Source organism: Rana temporaria, chromosome 2 (genome assembly GCF_905171775.1).
Source record: "Rana temporaria chromosome 2, aRanTem1.1, whole genome shotgun sequence".
NCBI lineage: Eukaryota > Metazoa > Chordata > Amphibia > Anura > Ranidae > Rana > Rana temporaria.
The window spans coordinates 367577087-367585598 of NC_053490.1; positions in this window are offsets into that span (position 1 = coordinate 367577087).

Here is an 8512-nt window from a genome sequence, read left to right on the forward strand (position 1 = left end):
TGTTAAAACTTTTTTTTTTTTTTTTTTAAGTCAAAAGATTTGTCTTCACTCCTGACACTACAGGGGTCAAAGGAAACCTCACCAAACTAAGGAAAATCCTGTCTTAGACCGCTTTTACTGGCAGTGCCAGGACAAGGTCACCCAGTGCCCAAGGCACAAATAGCAAACTGTACCCCCACCCCTTCCCAAAAGTAAGGCTAAGTTCACACTGGCATTAAGAGCAGGCATTTGAGAGGTGTTGAGAATGCCCCTCAAATGCCTATGCAAATTATACAATAGGCAGCACATAGTGCTGTTCACACTATCAAAACATGAAGCGTGTGCATCACGTCGCTTCAAAATTGAAGCCACATGTTGCATCAGGAGGCGTTTGAAGTCTTTCATCGCTTCCCATTCAAGTCTATGGTAACGCGCTCTGGAAGGCAGTTATGGTGCAGTTGCTGGGCGTTAAGATTAGTTTATTACCTGCAATGAAATAGGCGTTTGTGGATCGGTTTTAACGTGCCTTAACACTCATCAAACGCTTCAAAACTGCTCATAGGGCGTTTGGGGAGCATTTTTAACTCTTGTAAAACACCAGTCTAACGCCCATACTAAAGGTCATGAAGGTGAGTCTAACGCCCATACTAACACTAAGAGAGTGTTTGTTTAGCGTTAGAAATTTAGTCAAGTGTTAACAGGACCTAAGAGTCTCACAAACACATATGAACATCACCACAGTAATTAAAGCGGAGGTTCACCCAAATAACATTTTTCTCAGAACTTCTTTAGACTTCTAACATGTACAGTCCGCAAAAAAAAAAAATCTATACGCGCCGTATAGAGCCGACTAGCAGATCTGCATGTTCGGCTTCTTTCGGAAACGCCATGACTCGGACGCGCCTACGCAATACGGGGGAGGGGGCCTTATGCGCCGGGGGGAACTTTTGCTGAAAAGATGTCAATCATCTGGGCAACCTCCCAGATGACATGCCTCCTCAGCTTGGAAACGCCTACTCCCGCGGGGAGAAGTACCCAGAAGCCGGAATGAAAAGATAGATTATAAGGTATGTACAGCGTAAAAAGAAAAAAAATTGCGGACTGTACATGTTAGAAGTCTGAGAAAAATGTTATTTGGGTAAACCCTAGGCACACACATACACGCATGGGCTTTGGCACCGAGCAGACACATATTTGTGTACCAATTTGCAGACACAGCTGTGGTGAGAGAGTGCGCCCTATGCACTCTCACCACAGTTAATGGCACCTAACAGAATGCTCCCCATCATGGCGGTCACATGATCATAAACCCCGCCCGCCCCCTGGCATCTGAAACCTCTTAAAGGACAGAGAGGTGCCGGTGCTAAGAGGTTACAGAAGAACTTCATTACAATAGTCAGGGAATGCTCAGCAACCAGTAACTGTTGAGACAATGAACACTTCAGTGAAATGTATGTAAAATACGGAATAGTCTATATAGTGCAGAAGTGAGTCTGTAAAGCAGAGTGCAGGAGTCCAGAGTGTATAATACAGAGTTTAAATGTCAGGACTGCTGCAGTCAGTGCTTTTAATGCCACGTACACGCGATCGGAAATTTCGACAACAGAACCGTGGATTTTTTCCAGACGGAATGTTGGCTCATACTTGTGTTGCATACACACGGTCACACAAATGTTGTTGGAAATTCCGACCATCAAGAACGTGGTCACGTACAACACCACAACGAGCCGAGAAAAATTAAGTTTAATGATTCCGTGCATGCGTCAAATTGATTCCGAGCATTCGTAGGATTGTTGTGCGTCATAATTGCATACAGACGAAAATTTGAGAACCAGCTCTCAAATTTTTTGCTGTCGGAAATTCCGACAGAAAATGTCCGATGGGGCCTACACATCAAACTTTTCTTGTTGGAAATTCCGACCAGGTGTACACGGCATAAGAGTATAAAACACACAGAAAGCAGTGGTCAGGAGTATGTAATGGACATAATGCAGAGGACAGGAGTGTGTAAAGCACCATAGGAATCAGAAGTACAAAATTAAAAGAGCAACTCACCCCATCCCCCGCCCCCCTAAATTTCTCCAGCCAGCACATATCCTCTCCCTGCTTTTCGCACAAATCTTCTCCTTCCAATTTTCCTCCCAGCATCAATCCTCTTTCTTTCCCTGCATAAACCCCCCCCCCAAATCCTTCTAGCGCAAATCCCCTTCCCCTACAAATCCCTCTAATGACACAAATCCTCTACATATTTCCTCAAAATCCCCCTTCCGGCACAAATTATTCTAGCAAAAATCACCCCACCCAGTATAAATCCTCTTCCCCTCCCAGCACAACCTCCCCAGTCACCCTTCTAGTATAAATCTTCTTCCCATCCAAATCTCCCCCAGCACAAATCCTTTTCCACCCCCCAATTTCCTCCCCTGCACAAATCCTCTCTTCTCCCAAAGCCCCGATTTAGTAAAATATAATAAAGGGGTACGGGGGATGAGTGTGAGACGATTATGACACTACAAAAGGTACCATCCCAAAACAAACATATACCATATAGAAAAATTGGGTCTAAGGTCCCCAAGCCAAAGAACCACAACAGAGAAGGGGGGCCAATTGGACTATTGCGGTACTGATGAAATTAGGTAATCAAGATACAATTAAAAATATAAAAATTAATTTTATTAGATACAAGATCAAGAATACAATACAAGAATTAAAATGGTGATGGCCATACAAAACACCAATATAATATTCCAGAGGTAGGGGAAATTTGTGGGTTGAGGGTCACGACATTGAGCTTTACTAGTTTTGCGGCGATAGCCACTTCGTCAGAAGCATGTCTACAGAAGGATTGAAAGAACAAACAATTATACACATAAAAGGTTACAGGATATACATTGGGGAACAAGGGCTCAACTGCTTACCTATGATGGATAGATAAGGGACAGGTGACTGGAGGTAGCCCAGCCCTTATTAAAGGGGCAGGAGCACACTGCACACTCAGCACATGGAAGCAAATGTGCCATGTCATTGTGGTCAGTCAGCACACTGGCACCTTTGCTTCCATGTGCTGAGTGTGCAGTGTGCTCCTGCCCCTTTAATAAGGGCTGGGCTACCTCCAACAGGGCCGCCATCAGGAATTATGGGGCCCCTTACACAGCTTCAGGCATGGGTCCCCTGGAGAAGAGAACCGGGGGGGGGGGGGTGCTGCCGCCTGAAATTGAGAAGTGGGGAGGCTGCCACAATTTGAGAAGCGGGGGGGGGGGGGGGGGGCTTTACAAAAAAATAAGAAATAAAGAAGAATATATATAGAAAAGGGGGGTGGGCCCTGGGGACCTCTGTCTGAGCCCTTTAATAAAAAGAAAAAAAGGAAAAAGTATATATATACAAATATATATTTAAATGTATTTATTTTTAAAAAGGGGGGTTGCCATCTGGGGCCCTGGGAACCTCTGGGCCCTTTAATAAAATACACACACATATATATATATATATATATACACACACACACAATTTTTTTTTTTTTTAGAAAAAGAAATTACAAAAAAAGGGGGGTTGCCATCCGGGACCTCTGGGCCCTTTAATAAAAAAAAGAAACCTCTGGGCCCTTTAATAAAAAAATAAAAAATAAAAAAAATTAAAATAATCATTTATTAAAAAAAAAGGGGGGGTTGCCATCCAGGGCCCTGGGGACCTCTGGGCCCTTTAATTAAAAAATAAATAAGTAAAGTAAATAACATGTAATAAAAAACAAACCATTTTAGCTAGCAGTAAGAAAATATACCCAGCTGTTATCATCTTCATGTTTTCAGCATTGCATATAATTACAAAGGTTACAGATTTTGGCCCCCAAATCCCCTCCCCCATCTGCTGACAGCAGATGGTGGAGGGGATTTGGGGGGGGAGGGGGTGCAGATACCTGTCTAAAGACAGATATTTGCACCCACTTCCGGCCATACAGTCTGCGCATAGACGGCGTGCAGGACGTCAGATCGCACCCCCAGCCGTTGTGTTCTGGGAAACACTCGGCATCCAGAACACAGCAGAAACCGGTCAGTAAGGCACAGCGCTACTCGCGCATGGGCCGTAGGGAACCGGGCAGTGAAGCTGGAGCGCTTTACTTCCTGGTTCCCTCACCGAGGATGGCGGTGGGGGCAGCAGAGTGACGAGCTATCGCTCGTCCTCTGCTGCGGACGGCGCTGGACTCCAGGACAGGTAAGTGTCCTAATATTAAAAGTCAGCAGCTGCAGTATTTTTTTTTTTCAGGGGACATCCGCTTTAAAGATCAACAAAGTTGTATTAAATGCAATAACAGTGTGGTGTTCATTCCATGTACTATAAATACAGCCTAAGGAGATATTTACCCATCTGCAATTATGGTAATTTTCATAATTAACACGATAACCTATATAGGAATTATTCAAAGGTGCATTAATTACGTGTATTCAGTGCACCCATTTACCCCACATTTTATTGAACTTCTTTATGCTGTCTCTTATTTAGTGTATTGCTGTTTTAGAGAGTAAGGCAATGCTGTATCCTGGCCTACAAAGCCCAGGCCTAGGGCAGCACTTTGCAGGGGGGCAGCATGAAAAAAATACCCACTGTTAGTGTAGCGCCAGTCTTATGGAAGCGGACTGGGCTGAGAGGCAAATTAGTGTAGCGCCCCCATAAAGCAGCCGCACTGCTTCCGGTATTCGGGCAGCCGGCATTCCGAAACAGTGGGGGTGGGGCGGTGCTTCTAATTTTGACTGTCCTATCATCCTGGACCACAAACCTTCCTCAATGTGCTATATGTTTTCTGCTACACCATTTACATGGTTATATCTTCTTAGTCCTCTCCATAAAATGATCAGAAGTTTGTGTTTAAAGTAGAACTATAGGCAACACTTTTTTTTTCATTTTGGATAGAGTAAGGGAGGGTTATAGCCCCTGTCAGGTTATTTTTTACCATGCCTGTCCCATTGCAGAGATTTCTGTTCACTTCCTGCCCCATAGCCAAGCAGGAAGTGAGAGGAAATCTATGCAAATTAAGGGAATCCATTGCCCCCCCCCCCCCAGGCCCTCAGAACCCACTAGAAAATTTCAGGGCAGGTCTTAAACAGAAAGGGGTGTGGCCTTGACAAGAAGGGGTGGGTCATATTTAAATTAGGGCATGCACAAGTTTAGTCAGGCCTAGGGCAGCGCAAAACCTAAATTCACTGGTGTAAGGGCTTAGTGCTGTCTCCACTTCTGAATAATTTTGTAGAAAAAAAAAAAGAAAAGTCTGGGAAGCATCATGGAATATTTACCAGTATAATTTTTTTTACTTTTTCTGTATAACCAAATGGCAGACTTCAAGCAAAAGTTCTGTGCCATAAAAGTAATTTTATCAAAAAATTGTGCCTGCACACAAGCTCACATAAGATGAAAAAAGTCTGCAGCCTTTTTATAATGCTGATGAGATAAAGTCCTACCAATCCTACATAATTGTTGTGTGTGCTTTTCTCAGGTCACTTAACTTAACCCTGCCCAGCACCACATACAATAATAATCTTTTATTTACCAAATGCGGTGGAAAAGATCCATATAGTGCAGGATTTGCACTTTGAATTGAATTGTTGCCCTGAAAGAGTTGTACTCCTTAGGGAGTTTTATATGAGGAGTTTTTAATTTAGTGTCTATGCACTTTAAAGGGGTTGTAAAGGTTCATGTTTTTTCACCTTAATGCATTCTATGCATTAAGGTGAAAAAAACCCTGACAATACCGCCTCCACCCAGCTCCCCAGCCCCCCCGTTTTACTTACCTGAGCCCGTTCACCTGCGGCGCTCGCCCCCAGACGTCCTCTTTGCTGCTCAGCCTGGCCACTGATTGGCTAGAGCGGATGGATTGAAACCAGCGCAGCCATTGGCTCGCACTGCTGTCAATCACATCCAATGACGCTGTGCAAAACCAGCTGCACAGTGGAGGTAAGTATAACATATTTGTTGTTTAATAATTTGCCTTTACAACCCCTTTAAGCTTTTGGTGTATTTTTAGCACATATATTTTGAACCAAGGTTTTCTTGCTAGTTTTTTTGTTGTGCTTTATCATACTAGTCTATTCATGCTGCTAGGTAAATTGGCTTCTGAATTAATTGGCTCTTACATGAATGAATATGAGGTAGGAACCTTTGATTGTAGGCTCCATGATGGTGGAGGCTGATGTGAATTTAAAATATGTAAGTGCTGCATAATGTGTTGGTACTATATAAACGCCTGTAATAATAATAACTATTGTTACTAATTTAAGGAGAAAGAAAATGTATTAAATCGTTAATGGGTCAGCCTAACTAAAATATAAATACTTTAGTCTTTCTGCTGTACTAAAGCTCACAATTAGAGGAATCAGCAGAAGGTAACCTTCGCTCCTCTTTGATCTTCTGTTATGTTTCGAGTACCCACCCAGGAATGAGTCCTCACTCAGCAACAATCTGTCTAAAGAGATGGAAAGGGCTGCATGATGACATCACAATGCCCAAAAAAACATAAAGTCGGACCATAGGCAAAACGTTCTTTTCATTTTGGAAAGAGTAAGGGAAGGTTATAACCCCTGTCACATTATTTTTCGCCATCTGTATCCCATTGAAATGATTTCCCTTCACTTCCTTTATCATAAACATACAGGAAGTGATAGGAAATCCCTGAAAATGAAAGGGATTGTAAAGGTACAATTTTTTTTCCCTAAATAGCTTCCTTTACCCTAGTGCAGTCCTCCTTCACTTCCCTCATCCTTCCATTTTGCTTTTAAATGTCCTTATTTCTTCTGAGAAATCCTCACTTCCTGTTCTTCTGTCGGTAACTCCACACAGTAATGCAAGGCTTTCTCCCTGGTGTGGAGTGTCGTGCTCGCCCCCTCCCTTGGACTACAGGAGCTGTGTGTTAGTGGGCGTCCTGACTCTCCTATAGGAGTGTTGTCTCACAAAACGAGCACGATTCAGGCCAAATCGGTGTGCAGTACCGCTTGTGGCCTGAGGTGGGGGGGGTGCCGGAGCAGAGCAGAGCCGAACATTGCCGATCGCAGATCATTAACCGCGTTACTCGCAATCCGTGTTTCCACTGTATATACATCCAGTGCTGGAGGTGGCAGAACTGTGTTCCCACAAAAAAAGACCTGATTAATATTAATAGTATTTAATTCACACTAGAAAGATTGCTTCCTGTTGCAACAGCAGATACTTTGGTGGGCTACCAGAAGTCAATTAATCATTCATTCCTCCATATCCAACCCATAGCCCAAGCCCGGAATTTGTATTCAGAGGTATTTCTAAATATGCTAATGTGTTTAAAACGCTAAATATAAAAAAATCATTGTTTTCATAAAGCTGACAATAGTGCCGCTTATGGTAAACGCTTCAATCATTGTTACGAAAATCTTGCTTACTGGCTTTATAGGCACAAGCTAGTGATGTCATATAGCTTTAGCAATGACATTTTTTTCATAGCAACTGAACTATGAAAGTGACATTTTCAGAAATGCCTGTTTGCTGGTGGAAGATAACTGGTTTTCAAGTTACTTTGTCGCCTTTGGTAAATATTTTTTTCTTTATATCTAATACAAAGAGTTTATTTCAGAGACTTATTTTTGACACTTGATCATTTTCCTGCATTTGTGCTGAGAAAAATCCCCTGCCCACCATTCATCAAGGTGCCTGGAACTGTGCACAATACCAGAAATTAGTCCAGAAATCTGTCCACTGTGGAACCTCTTATTAATCTTACCATCTAGATCTGAGTTCACTAGTTTAAGCCAACTTTTTCATTAAATTTTTTTCTGGCAAATGCGATTTGCCTTTCCTTCCTTTGGAGTTGTATAGTTATACACAGGGCCGCCATCAGGGGGGTACAGGCATTACACCTGTAAGGGGCCTGGTGGCCCCCCTCCCGTTTTTTTTCTATATATTCATTTTTTGCATTATACCTCTCAGGCCCCGTACACACGAGAGGATCCATCCGCTGAAAAATCTCAGCGGATCGGTTTCAGCGGATAGATCCCCTGGTGTGTACGTTCCAGCGGATATTTATCCGCGGATATTTCCGATTTCCAGCAGATAAAAATTTGTTAGCATGCTAACAAATCTATCCGCTGGAATCGGCTCCAGCGGATCGATCCGGTGGTCTGTACAGACTCACCGGATCGATCCGTCCGAACCCGTCCCTCGCATGCGTCGTAATGATTCGACGCATGCGTGGATTTCCTTAAATGACAGTGTCGCGCATGTCGCCGCGTCATCATCGCGGCGACGGCACGACACATCACCGCGGTTGAATTCCGCGCAGATTTGGATCCGATGGTGAGTACATGCCAACGGATCCAAATCCGCCAGAGGATTTATCCGCGGATACGGTCCGGAGGACCGTATCCGCGGATCAATCCTATTGTGTGTACCAGGCCTAAGGGGCCCAATGGTCCCCAGGGCCCCTTACAGGCCCGGCCGGCCACCTTCCCAATTATTTTTTTGCATTACACCTGTAAGGGGGCCGATGGTTCCCAGTCCCCCGCTTATTATCTTGCACACCGCC